This window comes from Chelonoidis abingdonii, chromosome 4 (genome assembly GCF_003597395.2).
Source record: "Chelonoidis abingdonii isolate Lonesome George chromosome 4, CheloAbing_2.0, whole genome shotgun sequence".
NCBI classification, from domain to species: Eukaryota; Metazoa; Chordata; order Testudines; family Testudinidae; genus Chelonoidis; species Chelonoidis abingdonii.
In genome coordinates, this window is record NC_133772.1 from 114,184,116 (window position 1) to 114,204,252 (window position 20,137).

Here is a 20,137-nt window from a genome sequence, read left to right on the forward strand (position 1 = left end):
AGAGAAGAATAAATAGAATGAGAAGGAAATGGGTAAGAATGGACTTAGATAATGAATCAAAAGACTAATAATGTAAAATAGCATGTGTCATGTAGATTCTTCACTTTCCGTTTCTTCAGCACACACTGAATTGACCTCCCCAGGCACTCCTTCGGGGTCTGATTTATTTGGCTAAGTGTAATGCACTTGGTCCCACTGAAGTTTGTGACAAAACTCCAGTGGAATTCAATGGGAGTGTGATTTACACTTACAATAGGACTATTTTATGGCAATGTTAACCCACCCTGCCCTGTGCAAAAGCCTGGAAATGGTGGAGAGTATGGTTCCCTTTACCTCAGCCCCTTTTCTTTTTATATATTAAAAAGAAGATGTATTATTCTCACTGGGCAGCAACAAAAGAAACTTAAATGCTAGGCCAGATTCTCAGCTGGCGTCAATGAGCATAATTCCATTCACAACAGTGGAGCAATGCTGTTCCACACTTGCTGAGGATCGGCTCAATGGATTTAATTTGGGATAATAAAAATTTGATTTCAGTCACAGAAATAAATTTTAATAATGTGACTGGGAAGGACATAGGCCCAACTTCTGATAGAGATGTTAGAATCAAAAGCAAATCACTTGAAAACTTTGAGATGATGGTAGATGAGGGAGAAAATGGAGTTCTGTGAGAAAAGCAGGAGGGTAGATTAAATAAAAGCTTTCCAGATTTTTCAGGTAATAGGTTTGCAGCCTAAGAAGTTGGAAGTACCAGTCTATGCCCACCACCTCCTGTTCAGCAGTTTCTGCTCTAGCTCACAACAGGGATTTGGTTGTTTGTAACACTGAGAATGGGATTTGAAGCCGTTCAAGCTTAATGGCAGTTTAGAGAGAACATACCTGAACAGGAGGTTTGCTACAGCCCAGCATAAAGGGACCAGTATTACAAAGTGTTGAGCATCTTACACTGCCATTGACTATTAAGGGAGTTGAGGATGTTCAGTTTCTTATAGGAGACACTCAGTATTTTACGGGGTTTTCCTGAGGCCGGAGTTGGAACCTAAAGTACTACCCACCAATACTGCTAATAGAAATAGTGATTGTGAGCCACTGATCAAGTGAACATGGATCCCCCAACCCTAACAATACAGTGAGTCTGTGAAATGGATATAAACAAAATGCCAGACATACAGTGGGAACATAATAGGTCAAGTGTAAAAGGAGAGATTTTCAGTGATAATTTTGGGTTTCTCTTTACTTTTGGATCATTTGTTTAGAAAGCAAACGAGATTGTGAAATCTAATATTGCCCATAAATTGCTGAAGTGTTTATAAGGGGCATGAGTGTAATATTAATTAACACCAACATATTCTCAGACAAGTATTTTCTTTTGTCTGGTAAAGATTTTGGGGATATATTTTTCCAGGGCTAAAATCCAACCATGACTAGATAAATCATGTAGCGTGTGATCTCATGCCACAGTGATTACATGTGTTCATTTACTGTCCTCTCCAGTCTATTGATACTAGAGAGATTATTATTTTTTGATTATTGTAGCGCCTAGGAAGCCTGGTCATGGTCCAGCAACCCATTGTGCTAGGTGCTGTGCAAACACAGAACAAAATCCTTGCAGCTTATTACTATGATATTCACTCATGATCGAAGGAACAAAAGGAACCCAGAGCAACTGTATGCTTCCATTTCAGTAGACATTAATGATGGTAAAGAACTGTGCTCAATATGGTATTCTTTGTGATCAATCTGGCTATAATGGGGTTTCTAGATAAATCATGAGCACACTTGTGATTTCTACCTTGCTTTTGGTGTTTATAGTTCCCCTCTTAATTATGTCAAAGGTAATTAATCAATCTACCTGAACTTTTACGTGTGCGATTTTATACCAGGACAGAACTTTGCTGGGATTATTGAAGCAAAACATAAAAGATCTTTGTGAGACAAGAGTCCAGTAATAAAGAATTGTTTACTTCCAAGATATTTTAATTTTTTTTTCTTTTTTGCTAGTAATATTTAAAGCTTGTCCTGTATACTCTAAATGTATTTTGATCGCTCTGCTCTCTGTGAGGACTGGGACCGTTTGGCTAGTTTTGGACACTTTGGCTTCGTATAATTAAAGTTATTAAGCTTGCTTGATGTTAGCAATAAAATTGCCGCAGGCATTGTTTCTGTGTAGTTAGGCCTATGTGTGCCTTAGGATGCTTACAAGCAGCAAATGCAGGGCTAGTACAGATTTAATATCCCCTGTTGTGTTTTGGTCATTACGGAAAAGTATTTGTGTAAGCCATTCAAGAAGGGCAAGAGAGCACTGTTATTCTCGTCTAGGTACTCTGTCTCCTGATATGTACCTCTGATCCTGCCTAGGCCCAAATGGAGAACCCAGTCAGAGAGGGAGACCTCATACCAATGGACACAAAAAAAAATAGAGCAGAAAGATTGAAATGATATGCAGCAAAGAGTCCTGTGGCACCTTATAGACTAACAGACATATTGGAGTATGAGCTTTCGTGGGTTGCATCCGACGAAGTGGGTATTCACCCACGAAAGCACCTGCTCCAATACCTCTGTTAGTCTATAAGGTGCCACAGGACTCTTTGTTGCTTTTACAGATCCAGACTAACACGGCTACCGCTCTGATACTTGAAATGATATGGTTCCTGGTTCCTTGAGCAGTCATAATATTTTGTGTTATCTCAGTTTGATGATTCACCATTTCTTATGTAAATTAGTGACAATCATAACAATGAGTTAACAGCAGGTTTGGGTCCTGTTGGAGGTAAATTACTATCTAAAATGAGAGTTGCCACTTGAACCAAGAGACACTTGTGAGATGGGACCACATATGGTTTCCAACCTCCCTGAATTTCTGGTGCTTTTATTGAACAAAGATCTCTTCCAACTTGCAGAAAACTGTTGCAGTGCTATCAACTCCCCTGGATTTGGTAGATAACACCTGCAAAGACACAGTGACACCCAGTCACCTTCCAAAAGTCCTCCATTACCTCCACTGGAAGTATAAGGAGGACACATACTTTTCCTGATCACAAGAGATGTGAGTTAGGGAGAAAGACACAGGGAGGAGCAAGTGGGGATAAAAATGGAGGAGAAAAAGATAATAGTGGGAAGAAATTAGGATGGAGATGGGGAACTAGAATAGAGAGAGTAAGCTGATGGTAAAAAGAGGGGGAAGAATGGCCAGATGACTAGAGAAGAGAATTCTAGAAGGAAAAGTGGAAAGTAGGAAGAAAAGCAAGTGAAAGAAGGAGCAAACAAACAAACAAGGGGACAGTAAGTGATATAATGATATTTACTTTATACAGTTTTAATAATGAATGATTTGGCTGTTTTCAGCAACAAAATACTTCAAAATTCCCAAGCTGTGGATGGTCACTGGGAGAGGGTCCTGCATCCTCATTTCCCTGTGTCTGGATGCTATAGATCTGGGGTTCTCGCAACAGAATTTGGTGGCCTCAGAGTGTGGCCACCAACTCTTGCTGGTGACCATTCTGACAAATTTTCCTAAAATATGTAATTAACTTTAGGAAAAACAAATAAACATACAGATATACATATCCAAATCATTGTAGTTGATTAATGTAGATTTTTTTCCCCAGACTCAATAATACAAGTAATGCACAGTTGTATTTTGGTGCCCCTAGCCCCCCTGCCTCCCCCAAACAGCCACAGCTCCCCATTGTCCCCCTGGACACCACTGCTTCCCCCCACATTGCCTCGATCTCCATTTTGTGGCCTTGCATCCCAGGCTCACCCTGCTCCTAGCCTCTTGACCATGGCACCCAGTAAAGCCAGCCCTGCTGAAGCCCTGCCATGTTGGGCTCAAGCCCAGAGCTGGAGCTCGTGGCTGGAGTTGGAGTGAGTGCACGGGTGGTGCTGAAGCCCTTCCCTGGAGCCCCTGGGCACTGCAGGGAGGCACCGTTCCTTTGTTTCCTCCCCCATATCTACCCAAGGGGCTGTCCTGGTTGCAGGAATAACCCCTAGTGGCCGCATGCAGCCATGCTGCCACTTTGAGAAACACTGCTATAGATCATCACCATTTCGTGTTCAAAAGTTGTCAGTTAGCTACTCTTGCTCCACCAGACTATCTTGGATTTCCGGCTGGTGGTAACAAGAGTTGACAGCAACCATTTCCTGGTGATTAGCAGTGACCATATTCAGTCTCAGTGGTGTCTAAGATAAGTTGACACCTAACCTTCATACTGTGAGCTATGGATAACAAATGACAGGTACCATTTTAGAAATTGCCAAGATGACTCTTACATACTTATGTTAGTAGACACTTTCTGGTGTCTTTTGCTCTTTCACCAACGGCAGGCAACAGAAAGAAGTTGCAGGGCATTTATTATCTCATTTTACTTTCCATATACTGGAGGGGGTCTGTGTGTGTGGAAGTTATCCTGTTAATTGGGTCTGTATATAATTTACAGTGAATCTGCTTGGATTAATTTTTTCCATTATGAGCCTTTCAGACACTGTGGAGATTTGTGTGCCGAGGCATCTGTTTCCTATGACTAGAATTTATAACCACTGTAACTCTTTCCCGCCTGATTTCAGTGAGACATGAGCTACCAGCCCATGTATCATGCTGATCCATATGGTGTATGAGGTGTTTATATATGCAACACTACCTGCACCTTCTGGAGGTGAAGTGTTATAAGGAGGTGTTTTCTGCTATCATAAGGTTTGTGTGGTATAGGTGTGCAGGTGATGCTCTCAGAGTTGTGAGGAATCCCTTGTAACAGGTAGAGTTCTAGAAGGCTGCAGGCTCGAGTTATGGTCAGATGTTTCTACATATTCATTCTCCTTAATCTGCCACAGTTGTCATTTCCTAATTTACACCATGCAAATAGCTCATAGAGAGTGAATAGTGGAGAACAGGACAGCTGTGGGTTATGATAGATTTCCTCCTCTTGATGACTACCAAGAGATACATCACTCACCCTGTGCACTGATGTTTTATACTGTTGTCTTTCATTTGGATGTCTGTTGTAAACCATCAACTCACCTCTGGTTTATCTTGAGTGTGGTTATGAGGTGGTTAGATTGGCCCACCTCTGAATTCTTGGGTAGACCTGGAATAGGTTTGGAGAAGGAAAACTCTAGGCCCGATCCTCAAATCCTTACTAAGGGAAAACTCCCAGTGACTTCAAAAGCAACACTGCCTGAATGATGTCCATCCAATGGGAGTTGAGAGTTGTCAGCACCAGTAATTGTCTGATCATAGCTGAAGGTTGCAGGGTTTGACATAGAATTATTTTGGATCTCAAGACCTAACCATGAGGTATGTGAGAAAAAGGCAGTCTTCTCTGGCTTGGAGGGGACCTGAATAAATGGAGGCTGAGGGGGAGAGAATAGGGCTGAGGTATGTCCATTGGATTGGATTTGGTTTTCCTCTATTTTCAGTGCATTAGTGTTTGAAAAACAATTTCCCTATCATAGCTTGTTCTGAGTGACAAAGGCCTGTTTGCTTTAACAGCTCATTAGTCACTTGTGTGAAGAGAGCCTGCTAGGGACACTCAGGGCAGCTTCCAGCCTAGACATGCAATCTCAGCAGAGATAAGAGAGTTGGGGATAGGGGCAGGAGCCCTGAAGAGGGGATGTGATGAAGTAGGTGTTTTCTGAGATCTGTGCAGAGCCAGCATGTTTAAGATATGATGATTATACCACAGAGATGATAATAAGCCACATTTTGCACTTGTATAGGGCTTGTGTGTTCAAAGTCACTTCGGACATGAGACACTTTGGCTTTCCTCAGTCTTGCATCAGCCATGGTTTTGTCCCAGAGCTCTGCATTTGCTTGTTTCCAGTGTTGAACCATGTCTTGTGCAAAGTGGGACAAATTCAGAGGATATAAAAGTAGATGTGATTTATTTCCACTGACACCGCCTTGTTGTTAGTTGCTTTTTCTGCAGCTCTTCATTCTCCCAGGAGCTTGGTCTGTACATTTAAACAAGTTCGATTCACTTCCACACCCCTCCCTGAAACTACATCTATCCTGTGAGCTAAAGGTGTGATTCCTGCCTCGCATAAAAACTCTCAAGCTAGCTTCCATTAAACTAGCATACTACAAATAGTGTAGCCATGGTGGTATGGGTAGTGGTGAGTGGAGGTACAGGCTAGCGGTGCATAGCACATTATGCACAGGATTTAGGTGGGTTGGTACTTGGCATGGCTCGTGCTTGCTACTTCTCATGCTACCCCCACACTACTATTTTTAGCACACTAGCCAAAAATGAGAGCTAGCCATGAGTATATCTGTGCGAGCTGGGACTCATACTCCTAGCTTCAGGTGTAGGTGTAGCCTTACATTCAGATTTGGCATGAGATTCTGGTTTCAATTACATTAACTAATATAAATCCAGATAACTCCATTGAGTTGAATCTTGATCTCATTTACTCTGGTGCGAATCCAAAGTAATTCCATTGTTAATGGAGCTTTTCTGAACTTATAAGGACAAATTTTGGCCAACTGACTTCAGTGGAGGTTACTCCAGATATATATAAGTGCGTCTGAGTGAAGATGTGTAAGGGGGAGTGAAGATTATATATTAGTAGGTGTGAGTTTAAAGGAGACTGAATTGTCGTAATTTACATTCTGAGAGGGGAGGAAGTTGGTGTAAGTTACACTAATTTTGACCCAGACTTGCTGCTGAATTTAGCTCGGTTTTCCTGTGTTTGGGACACATGGGATGCTGGCATCCATAAGAAAGAAGGAAATGTCTGACAAATAAGGTCAGTAACTGTTCCAGAAATTAAGTGCCACTCTTAGTGGCCAAAGAACAAAACTCCAGCCGGTGTGCAGCTAGTGTAGGTAATGTCTTTCTGACTTCTCTTATTGAACATTTGAGGAGAGTGATTGTCTATCCAAAAGCATAACAGTCATTTAATCAGGAAAACCATAATCCTTTTACCGTTGCTGAATGTCACGTTGTCTAGTGCATTCTGTCAGGCTGAATTTCTCCACACTGTTACTTCATATACAGTCCAGTTGGCTTCTTTATTGCTCTTTTAATTCCTTGAGCCAGATTAATCATTGGAGTAACTCCACTGAAGTCAGTGGGTTTATACAAGGGATAAATTGGGCCCAATGTGCACTATAATATTTTATAATCTGTCAATAAAAAGACTATCCTCCCTGAATCCAGAAGCCTATATTCAGCTAGATAAGTCACAAGAAATAGATGCATCCTAAACCTGGCCTTCAAATGGAGATAGTACTTTACAGTCTTCTCAGCTCAAATGGGGACAGAGTACCAGATGTGAGGGACACTGCAACTAAAAGCTCTTGATCTAAAGGACTTAGGTTTGTGTCTAGGGGACACCTGAAGGCCCCTGTGTGTCTCTGGGTAGCAGAGCCTAGATTGGTACATAAAGAGAATGCAGGTCACTGAGATACATAGGACTATATTAGAAAAGAGTGTTAAACAGCAACAAAGCCATATTTTATGTAACACAGCCCTTAATTGGAACAGGCCTATATTTCTGGAAAGATCGCTTGAACATGTGTTCAAGGAGATAAGGAACCATAATGTGCACCCAAAAATATGAAGGACAATAGGATAAACCAGATGTGCTTGATAAGCAGTGACAAGATGAAATAAATAGCTTCAGAATCATCCTTATGTCCATGAGAGACTTTGTTATTGTTGGGGAAATCTCAAAAGGTTTGCAGGCTCGATGATGAGGAGCAGCAATGGGGTCAAGGGATCCTCAGCTGATGTAAATTGTTATATCTCCATTTGTTCAGTGGAGCTGTGACAACTGAGGATCTGCCCCTTAATGTTCTCAGAGGCTTATCCAAATCTTATGCAGACTTCTTGGGTCTTAGAAACCTCCGGAGTTTGGACACTCATGCTGTGTCTGCTCTTCTGTGGAGAGCAGAAGAACAGGAAAATGAAAAGTAACTTGTAAAGAAAAAGTTGACCCAACTATTTTGAAACAAAGTTTTTGAGTTTGCAGAGAAGGTTAAAGGTCAGTTTTTAATTTCTGTGAACGAGCTCACCATCGAAATAGTTCATTTATTTTTATCTGCCAGCTTTTTTTGCATAGCAAGATAATGTTAAGTTTCGGTAGTAAGAGAATAGGGGTTGAGTGCTAAAGCTTTGAAGTTTAGGATGAAGAAGCTTCCAGCCCCAGTGTGATTGTTTATGTCTAGCATCACTTGGCATTATGCCTCATCAAATTTTCTCATTGACCCTTTGAGCCACAATCTCTGCTTTGTTGCCAGTGGTTGCACCAGGTGTATAGCTCAGTGCAGCAGTGCAAGAAATAACTCATTGACTCCCTGTAGCTAAAGATGATGGATTTTATATCCCCAACTGCATTCGGCCATCATAAAGGCTCAGAGTACTGATATGGGAATTCATTAACCACCCACTGAACAGCTTCATATTCTTAGATTTTGGTGCTTCTATCTCTGCTGTTGAAGCTGGTGAATACTACTAAGATAGATGGCGGAAGAAACTGTAAGGCTGTTGTAATGGCATGACTGGAGTAGCACCCCCTTGTGGACCTTCCCAGCATCCTGATGTGGCTGCTGGTCTCTGTGAGGGGCAGGGAGAAAGTCTCTTCCCCCTTTGTCCACTGGGCAATCCTACAGTTTTAATGCATTGGGGGGGCTTAGCCCTAAAATGTTCCCAAGCAAAAAAAAAAGTCAGCTCACTACTGGGTCATCCCCAGTCTTCTAAATAGTTCCTTAAGCATCAGTCAGTTGAGCATCAGTCTCACTTGGGGGCTAAGAGCTTCTCTCCCAGTGGCTGCCCTGGCTATCAGGCCTGTTTTTTCTACCAGCAAAGCTCCCTTCACAGAGAGGCAGAGCTTCATCTTGCTTCCTCGCCAGTCTGCCTTGAACTGAGCCAGGTTCTCTCATTTTATTACCACTCCAGGCTTGGCGTTGGCTGCAAGTATAGTGGGGCAGGGCTAGCTGGGCCCATAAGCTTTCTTTAACTCCTTCTCTGCAGGTGTGGGTCTCTCTGCTCCATCTCAGCTGTGTTCACATCAATGGTAACATTGTGGTTGGACCAGCAGCTTGCCAGGCTGGAGTCACAGGGGTGGGAGTAATGTTGGGACTTCGGGTCCCCAGGCTAGCTGAGATTAGTTGGATGGTGAGGAATGAAAATTAAGGGGAAAAAATAAAATATTAGTTCTAAGTACCTAATTCTGTGAAATGTGCCCTAAAGCATTGGCAGTTGAACAAGCCACCTCTGCTTGTTTATCAGTAAAGGGCAGGGGGGCGGGGGTCAGTATCCTGCCTCTGGCAAGGCCAGTCCCTGCTTCTAAAGAGGGAGAAAAAACAAAGTGAAAAACCACACCTCCCAAATAAGGCAAAACCCATAATGCACCTGCCTAGTTATGCAAATTTACTCCTGTCTCCTGCATGTAATTAGTCTACAACTTGAAGCATGAGACTTGCTTACCTTTATTCTTATCTCAAATTCTAGTGGAGCTTCAAATGTTATCATTTGCCATTAAGTTATCCAGACTTCTTTTAGATCCAGGCACAATATTTATCCCAAAGACCCCTGCTGACATGAATTCCAGATGTAGGTGACATAGTGGGCAAAGAAGTAAAGGGTCCTTGCTGATTGACATTTATCTTCTGGGAGTTCAGACTATGGCTACTGTTTCTAAGATAGATGACTTTTTCCAGGACTCTAGTACTAATCTTACTAACAACTTGCATAGCATGACTCATATTGCATTGCAAACTTCCCTTGAGTATTTTTAAACACCAGAAACTAATTAGGGTTCTCATGATTGACATTTGCTGTCTTGTTTTGTTTTGTTTTTTTAGTATGGCCACCTGGTCTGGTAGTGAATATGAGGAATGAACAAGCTGGTTAACATAAAATAACAACGACAATTAGTTTTCAAGTTCTGAAAAGTTGGAATTGTTTGCCCTTTTTTTTTCATTTTTGTGGGAAAGTATGCAAATGTTATGGAAAGGGCTATTTTTGTCCTTTTCTGGGTTACCTGAAGTGAAAGGCAACGGAACTCTCACAAGAGAGCTTGTTCTCATGAGATTTCACAGACTCAGAGATATATCTGAATTCGTTGGTATTTATTCCATTTAAAACACCAATAGTTCACCCATCACTAGTAGAGATTCTGGGGTACAGTATCACCCCCTTTACAAGAAACACACACCAAATTATAAGTATGGTAATATCAAAACTCTCTCTCACACACACTCACACAAACACATTGCACAAATAAACAGTAAATTAAATCTGCATATAATAAAATCTTCTCATTTCTTATATTTCTACCACCTTCTATATTGCCAGTTCCAAAAATCAAATTCACAGCATTGCTGCTAATGTAGGATGGCAGGGTGCAATAATAACTCATTGGTTACTCAAATGGAGGCCACCACTCAGAGAAAATTAAAGTAGGACAATTATCAGTTTAATTTACCCCTGGCTTGATGTCTGATGTGACTGTTTCATCAAAGACAGTATTGTTTTTTACAGTGTCAGACTACAGTGAAGTTGATTGGCTCTCTAAGTAACTAGTAAACATATTTAAAACAGGAATGTAGTATTAAAACTAAGAGGGAAAAATTAACTTTGATCAAGAAAAAATAATAGCAATATCACATTTACATGATGCCTTTCATGGGCTGTAATCTATATACTGCTTACTGTATTTTTCACTCCATGCCTCTGATGAAGTGGGTTTTGGCCCACGAAAGCTTATGCCCAAATAAATTTGTTAGTCTCTAAGGTGCCACAAGGACTCGTTGTTTTTTCATCCGAAAGGTTTGCAAAACGCTTTGCATTCTCTAGCTCACTTCCACTGAAATGCAGACACCTCTGTGGTGAAACTCAGCAGCTCTTTAACACAGATCAATATTACAAATAGTTTAGGCCAGTATGTCCCTCGGCCCATGGTGCTTCCAGCAGCTCCCATTGGCCTGGAGCAGCGAACTGCGGCCAGTGGGAGCCACGATCAGCCAAACCTGATCTGCGAACGGGGCAGGTAAACAAACTGGCCTGGCCCGCCAGGGGCTTTCCCTTCACAAGCTGCATTCCAAGTTTGGGAAACACCGGTTTAGGGCAAGGAGTGAATACTACTACTACGTCTAGTTGAAACTACAGAGGGAATTTTAAATAGGCAATGTGTACTTAGTTTCCTTAACTGGAATTTGGCTAGGATGCCCGCACATGTATTCTTCCAAACGTACCCATGAAATCTTCAATGACCCAAGCATGCAAGAGCTCCGATTTTTCTCTCATGGAGAAAGAGAAAACCCTCCAACAGTAATGTCTGAAATATAAAAATATAGCACTTTAAAAGTATTCTATAATTAATGCTCACAGCACCCACATGAAATGTAGGTGTGAATCTTTTTCATATGGGGAAACTGAGGAACAGAGTCCAAGGCCACAAAGAGAGCCAGTATCAGAGCTAGAATTGGACCATGAGTTTTCTGATACCTATTCCTGTGCTAAAATCACTGGGTCACACCTTTCAGCAACATCATTGGCAGAATGCTTTCTTACTGCACAGTGGGAAACTGGTTGAACGTTGACTCAGAAGTAAGAACAGTACCTATTAGAAAACTGTAATGTCCACACCATTTCCTGCTGCACAGTGAATTGTCTTCAGAGAGCTTTAATTCAAATACTGACAGGGCCTGACCTTACTTAGCTTGTGAGATCTGTTGGGATCACAGCCTGAGGTGGTATTATTTGTGCTAATAAGCCTCTCCCTTTAGTTAACCTTGCAGTACATAAAACATAATTGAACTGAAAGCATCCTGCTGATTTGAAAGGCTTTTTTGTTAAACAGATGATGCAGGTTTTTCCCCTTCCATCTCTCAGTTTAATAAAGGAGGAAAAAAACCTACATACATGAAATCTGAAACCCAGTGGACATAAAGCATTTGTAGTGTAAAATTCCCTTTAGAAATCTTGGAATATCTTTTTCTCCAACCTTCAAATTCCAGATGCTTTATTTAAGCAACTTGCAGCCTAAAGAGAGATACTACATAGCATAACTGGCATAATCTGAGCTAGGACACACTTTTGCATATTGCATACTTCAAGCATCCTAGATAGTGGGAACAGTGAAAGCCACTTAAGTCATGCTGTCTGACCACATGGATTTTGTAGGCCTAATCTTTATGAGTCTGATTCAGTTTTATATATACTGAGTTGCCCAGGAGATGCTTCAGAACCCGTTTAACCCACTGGAAATTGAGGGCTGTCAGCTAGGGTTGCCAACTTTCTAATTGCACAAAACCAAACACCCTTGCCCCGCCCCTACTCTGCCCCTTTCCTGAGTCCCTGCCCCTTCTTTGAGATCCCACCCCCAGCTCACTCCATCACCCCTCCCTCTGTTGCTCGCTATCCCCCACTCTCTCTCACTAGCTCATTTTCACTGAGCTGGGGCAGGGGATTAGGGGGTGAGGGCTCTGGCTTTTGGGTCGGGCTCTGGGGTGGGGCCAGAGTTGAGTGATTGAGGTGAAGGAGGGGGCTCTGGGCTAGGGGGTGAGACCGAGGGGTTCAGAGTGTAGGAGGGAGCTCAGGGCTTAGGCAAGGTGTTGGAGGGGGTATGGGCTCTGAGCTGTGGGTGCAGGCTCCAGGGTGGGGCCAAAAGTGAAGGGTTATGGGTGCAGGAGGGGGCTCAGGACTGGGACAGGGGGTTGGGATACGGGCTCCAGGCAGTGCTTACCTCAGGCAGCTCCCGGAAACAGCGACATGTCCCTCGACTCCTAGGTGGAGGGGCCAGGGGGCTCCATGCGCTGTCCCCACCTGCAGGCACCAGTCCCGCAGCTCCTGTTGCCTGCAGTTCCCAGCCAACGGGAGCTGTGGAGCCAGCGCTTGGGGCAGGGCAGTGCACAGAGTCCCCCTGCCCGTCCTGCCACCTAGGGGCTGCAGGGACATGTTGCTGCTTCCAGGGAGCTGCACAGAACTGGGCAGGGAGCCAGCCAGCCCTGCTGTGCTACCAACCAGACTTTTAATGGCTCAGTCAGTGGTGCTGACTAGAGCCACGAAAGTCCCTTCTCAACCGGGTGTTCAAGTTGAAAACTGACCACTTGGCAACCCTACTGTGAGCCCCTTGCCAAGGGTTCATCTTGTAGATTTAGACCCTGTAACTACTGGAGTATCTGCACTTCAAACTGGAGGTGTAAATTCCAGCTTGAGGAGACATCTGTGCTAGCTCTGAGTGAGAGGCCAGAGAGGGGTGCAGTGGTGTGGTATGGTGGTGGTGTTTGTCACTGGAGTGAGAGGCCAGAGACAGCTGAGGCCCTAAAAGGCTGAGAAGGTGGAAGGGACTGTCATAGAAGGCAAGCTCGGCTGCTGGTGCTGCTCCTCAAGCGCTGTGCACTGTCAGGATTCCTTGTCATCCAGCAGCAACTGCTCTTCCTGCCCTCCCAGTGGTAGAGTCTGATCGCAGTTACTGAGGTAACCAGACTTTTGGTGTCCAGTCAGCAGACACTGTACAGGTCCCTTTTCAACTGAACTTTCTGGTCGAAAACCAGACACCTGGCAGCCCTACCACTGGGCAGAAGCCTCTACTCCACCATGCCACTGCAAGGCAGAGGTCTGCCAAGTTTGGTAGGTGGAGAATGGAGTGGGAGTGTGGGGGGGTTTGCAAGCAGCACTTTAACTGTAAAAGAGCCTCGTGTCTTGTGAGCCACGATTTGGCCACTCCTGTCCTATGGTCTGACATGAAAGAACTTTTCCCTCTTATCTAGGCTAAACTTAGCCTCCCTTGCATCCAGGCTATAGCTTTTCATCCTACAATCTCTTGAATAATTTTCCTCCTGCATTTATATTGTTACTTTGAAGGTATTTATAGAGTATGATCCTATCACCCCTGAGTTTTCTCTTTTCTACAGTATATAAATTTAGCTCACTCAGTCGCTTCCTATGTGTTTTATTCTCTGGGCCTTGCACTGTATCATTTTTGCTGTCCTTTTTGTGTCTATGTGTTTTCTCAGTTATTTCCCCCCCTATATCTTACTTTACCCATGGGGATCTGAATTACACATAATATTCCAGGTATAGTTGCTGTGAATGGCTGCAATTTTTAAAGCGTGAACGATGGCAAGGAGATTATCCAAAATATGGTCTGAATTTCTTTGGGTATCTACAGCAATAAATAAATAAATAAACATCTGAACTATATCAAAGGTGACAAACGGTATGTTTTGCTTAAAACTAGAATACATACTTTAAAATCTTTGTTTGCAATCATCTTCCAATGAGCTCATGATTGCAAGTTATTTCTCGACCAGAATTATATTTCCTCCACTGCACACATGCACAGGCTTGTTGGTGTAGAGATGCCTGTGAGTTCTGGGGCTGCAGATGCTTGCTACTTACCTTTTAGGATTGCTAGAGCTGTGTACCCACATTTATTATTGTAGGGTTGCCTATGAGGTAAGTCAATATTATTATCCCGATTTTATTGATTGGAAAACTAAGGTATGGAGAGGTTATGGGCCATGCTATGCTGGCTCTTATGTAGGTGCATAAGGGAGGGCAGAGGCTGTGCAGAATGGAAGGTCTTTGTGTTGAGGAAGCCCAAGGATCCACTGCTGGGTCTTGCCTCTGCCATTTCTCCTTCACTAGCCAGCAGAGGGGGAGTGCACTGCACCATGTTAAGGAGTGGCACAGTGGCTGTGCTTCCATTTTGACTCCTAGAGCTCCCCCTACAGCAGAAGAAATGCACCCCATCGCAAGCTAAAAAAGTGATTTATGCCACACTCCAGCCCTAAGTGACATATCCAATGTCATATACAGTGAGTCAATATGGGTATGTCTTCACTACCGGCCAGATCGGCGAGCAGCAATCGATCCAGCGGAGATCGATTTATCATGTCTAGTCTAGATATGACAAATTGATCCCCGAGCAATCTCCTGTCGACTCCTGTACTCCAGCTCGGCGAGAGGCGCAGGCAGAGTCGATGGGGGAGCAGCAGCAATTGACTCACCATAGTGAAGACACTGCGGTAAGTAGGTCTAAGTACGTCGACATTAGCTACGTTATTCACATAGCTGAAGTTGCATAACTGAGATCGACATCCAGTGTAGACCAGGCCTAACAGAGCGGGGATTCTGAGGGCTGGTCTCCTAGCCTGCAGCCCTATGCCGTAATCGCAGGACCATCCTCTCTCTTCCCACTGGTCAGTTTAACTTTCCAACTCTCCTGCTCTAGCACAGTACAGGGCTGGGGTGTTTGAGCTGCAAGCATTTGTATTAAACATTCTCTTGCAAACTATAGAAAATGAAATGAAACAGAAATCCATGAAACTTTTTATTAATAGTAAAATTTTGTAAAATAATTTAATTTTTCTGTTAAATTGTAAACTTGGCTGTTCTATTATCTGATACTGTCCCTTTAAGAGAGACCATCCTTCCTCAGTTCACCCTAGGAGAGCATCTTTGAACAGCACAGGTGATGTTGTGCAACCATATCCTGGCGGGGCAGTGGGTTGAAAGGACAGGTTCTCAACCAAAAGTTTTGAGTTTCCCTCCTGTGTTTGGATGTCTTTTGCAGCCTTGGAACTGTCTAAACACAGTTCTTTTCTCTAAGCGCTCCTATTTCTCCAGCCTTCAGTGGCAGTGAGTGTTATTAACTGATAAGGCTGGGTTGGAGGGGGGGTTGCTTTCTGGTTTCATATTGTGGAAGGCTAGGAAACAATAAATGTTTTGACTCATTAGATGGCATCTTGGCTCTGATTGCAGAAAATTAGAATCAAAGAGGGAGTCACATGACAGGAGTGTGTCTTGAGAGTCACCGTGCTCCCCAGGATGGTTATTAATGGGCCTCTGTAGCTGTAAGGACAAACTGCTGTGTCTGGGCTCTGAGATATAATTGGAGAAATGTCACTTGTAATATGAGCAGCCACGTTGAGGGACTGTTGGTTATGTAGGGCATACGAAGCAGTCTTCACTCTGTGGGGGCAGTAAGGAGATGAGGAAGGTAGTGTCCTTGCTGCTGTCAGTCCTGAGACAAGATAGCTCCAGCCTTTGTCTGGAATGTGCATGGCCACTACATATCTTCCCCACACCTCCACCTCCCTCTGTCTCCACTGCCCTACTGACCCCTAAAGGGCTTTGATTAACAATATCTCACTTTTCATTTCTTTAATGGAAAATATAGATTACAAGGCTGGTTCCAAAGAGAAGGGATTTCCAGGAGAATATAAAAGATATTCATGGAAGCAGAGAGACTGAATATTTTGCCTTTGAAGAAAGTGGAAGAATGGAAATGTGAACACTTTTCCTGGTTTCATCATCTTGCATGTTATTAGGACTTCTAATGTAATCCTTTTTCACTCCTCCTACCCCTCCTGCATCAAGCTGGAGGGAACAGAGGAGAACTGATTATATCTACTGTAGGTTTCCTGATATGTGGATTCTGACACACAAAGCTTTATATCCGGTCTGAGCCGTGAATTTCCATTTTATAGCATTTTAATAAACCAGAATATTGGTAGGATTAGTGTTGGTTTCTACAGATGTACCATTTATGAAACCCCCATGCAACTATCAGTGTCCAGAATTATGCAGGGAGTGAATTTGGCCCATGGTTTGTAGTCTACAATACACATTAAGAGAGAACTTACAGTGTGGAGCTACCAGCAAGGATTGCATCAAGCACCTATCGTAATCAACAGGTTAAATGTGGTTGATTGTTCCTTAGCTGTCCGTGGGAAATTGAGTTTAGCGTCTTTCTAGAAAAGTGTTGGACCTTCTGCACTGAAATGCCTGGGCTCCTTTTCATAAGGCATCCTTTCACCTCTGGAGAATGAGCTGTGTTGATCCTGTTAGGGAACTAATGATACAGAAAGTGGGTGGCAGTTTCTCAGGTCATTTGCATCACCTCTTCAGCTCCAGGTCAGAGGATGCATTTGAACTAGTCGATACAAGCAAGTGTTTCAGTTGTTGAGTGTTGTTCAGTGCTTTTCAGTAAGTCATTTATTTTTAATGCTAATGTGTTTTTTGACTGTAGTACAGTTAGATTAAATTTTTACACCGTTTCCTGACTATGGGAATGGGTCATAGATTCCTGAAACCAGACAGCTTTGGGACAGGCTGAGCTGGTGATGGGGAGGTCTTGAAGAATGCGCTTTCTAATGGTACCATCATTTTCTAGCTGTGTTCTACGATGATGGCTATCACCATGTCCTCTCTTCATTAAAGCATATTTCTCAGCCTGTCCCCAATGGTGAATGAATGGAAGAAGACTGAAAGGGGAGAATAGATCTTAAAATTAAAACCAAAAAAAATATAGCTATTTAGGACATCAGAGCATGTTACATGATGGAAGGAGAGCCTGTAGCTCACTTGATTGTCTACCTGTGCTCTCTTGGGTGTGTAGATAAGATTCAGAGCTAAAGGGACAAATTATGAGCACTGGCATAAGTGGGTACAACTCCACTGAAATCAATGGAGCTGACTTCATTTGTCCCAAAATATTTTAATAAAAGTGTAAACTAGGCTAAGATGAGGTTGGGAGAGGGAATGTCTGAGAGGTAGCCTGGATATCTGAACATTCTGTCCCTCACACTCTGTCTGGGTTCTTGCTGTTTTGCAAGATCCATCCACCTCTTCCTGTCTCCTATAGGCCATTTTTTATTATTTATGGTGCATTGACAGTATGCTTAAATCTTTATAGACATAAAAACAAACAAAAATGTAGGTTGGGTTCAGACAAGTCAGTGAAACATATCAGAAAAGTGACTGTTGAAGTGGGACCTTCTTACTCAGCAGATCTCATTGCTCACTTTAGACAATGTGTATTTTGAGCCTCATCTGCTTATTTTTCTGACATGGATTTACTGGTCCAGTAGGCCCTGGGGAAACCTTAAAAGAATCCAGGACTGGCAGGAAATGCCACTGCTTGAAGAGAAACAGGTGCTTCACCGTAGCGATAGAAAAAGGTCTACAGCTCTTCTAAGGGTGTTTTGATTACCATCAGTGACCCATGAACCACAGTAAGAACTTTTACTCTGTGCTCTTTCCTGAGATCAGTGTTAACTCTCTTTTTGAAGGTGTGCATTGATGATGCCTCAGTGGCATCCCTTGATGGCTCCTCCATTGCCAAGCTCCTTTCTTTTTGATGTAAACAGAAAACATTAGGAAGATGGGTGTGTAGCAAAACTTGGATGCTCTCCTGGTGCAGTCTTGTTTTAATTCTTTGAAGAGCTAGTGTCATGCTACTGAGTGAAGGATGACACTTGTTCACAGCAAAGTCTTGGAAGGTCAAAGGAAGGAAAGCAAAGGCAGTTTTTACATCAGCATTTTGAATACCAGAGGAATTTATCCAAGTGGTGGGATGGTGGCATAAGTCAGCTTGATGACATGACATACAGAATCATTAGAGGGTACCAAAGTCAGAATGTTAGCCATTAATTCATATGAAGACTAAGAAGTTTGCATACAGGATTTGCAGGAAAAATTCTCCACTAAAAATAAGTATGATCAATCGGAAGACAATGTCAAGACTATACTCCACAAAAAGTTCCTCCAAGAAAATATGAGTAATTATTTTAAAAAGACTGGGCTTTCAGGGGGATGAAAGAAAATGTATTTTATATAAAAGGATCAAACTACCAAAGACAGCAGAAGAGAAGCTGCAAGCAAGATTGGGCCCAAAGCAAGTTTGGGCTATATAGAGAAGCGGATAGGATACAGCTCTGGCAGTACATGGGAAAACCGTGCTGGCTGTGTGCCTCTTATAAAATATCTGTGAGAACTTGCATTAGTTAAAGGTCTATAGGCTACTGATTCAGTCAATGCAGCAAGGTCTGGGAAGAAGATTGGGCCAGGCGTGCTTGTTTTCTGGGAATAGAGGGTTCCCATACTCTGATGCTATGAACCCCGATATGTAATGTCTAAATTAAAGCTTGCATTGTCGATTGCTGAGGGGCAAAGGAGGAGTAAGAGACTGATGCAAAATATTCTGAAATGGAACATTAAAGAGCAGTATCCATTTCATACTCTCAAACCTGTTGTGGTTGAGCAGGCTTGGATTTTTCAGCCACCTCTGTGGAGGAATGTGACAGCTACCTAACAACTCATAGAAACACCTCACAACAGTTTAGGACTGAACATGAAGATGTTACAGAGGGTGATAGATATGAACTTTGTTACCAGAAAGTAATTGTCCAAATTAGAATTTAGTCAAGACATTGAGGCCAAAACCCACATTAATGTGAAAAGTGTCCTGGGATCTTTAATAATGTCAAGAATAAAGAGCTATGTGTCTCACCTGAAAGACAGCACCTCCAGCAGTGCAGTGAATAGTATGAACACGGAAAAGACCCATTAGGTCTCATTCACTCTATCTATATCTCAGTGTTGGGTTGTTCCCAACACTGCATTTTTTGGGGGGAGGGGAGGGTTCTCGTCCACTTTTAAAAGTCCTAAGTAATGGGGCTCCAACCCCTTCCCTCAGAAGACTTTTTCACCAGCTAATAGGGCTTATCATCAGCAAGTTGCTTCTGTTCTTCTACCTAAATTTTCCTTTGCTCAGTTATATCTCATCCATGTCTTTTATATCCCCCGCTTTTTTTCCCCTAGAATTCTTTTCTCCACTTGGTATTTATTCCTTTCATGTGTTATGGAGGAATCAGTTGCACCATGAGAAGGGTGAAATAAAAAAAATCAGTGTGTCTTTAAAAATCAGTTTAATTTAATGTGAGACCACAAACACTAAAATGCCTTAATTCTAATCATTTGATTATTGCATAGTATGACTACAGGGAAGAATTAAGGTTGTTTGGCTTCCATTACTGTGCATTTCCATACTGCAACATGTTTGTTAGAATTATTAGATTAAATTATCTTTTAAATTTAACCTTAACTCTGAATTTTCTGCATTTATAATGCTTGGTTTGAGGAACATCCTTGTAATATATTTTACACTAAATGACTGATATTACTCTGCATGTTAAACTCTATCTTAATATAGTTATAACCATTATACTATTTAAAATGTAGTTATTGCTTAGCCTACCTAACTAATCTGGCTATGGTATATAAGACTGGTCTATAAAATTTCCATGCTATCCAAAATGTAACACCAACTCTTGAGGTATTCCCAGGGCCAGCTCCAAGGTTTTTGCCGCCCTAAGCAAAAAAAATTTTCCTGTGCCCTCCCC

The 20,137-nt window shown here is 42.5% G+C and overlaps 1 protein-coding gene across 17 annotated transcripts in view; it reads left to right on the plus strand.

Annotated features, from left to right (window-relative positions):
* NRXN3 (neurexin 3) overlaps nt 1-20,137 on the plus strand; it is a 1,449,735-nt gene that overhangs the window by 1,096,642 nt on the left and 332,956 nt on the right. The gene's annotated exons all lie outside the window — the stretch shown is intronic.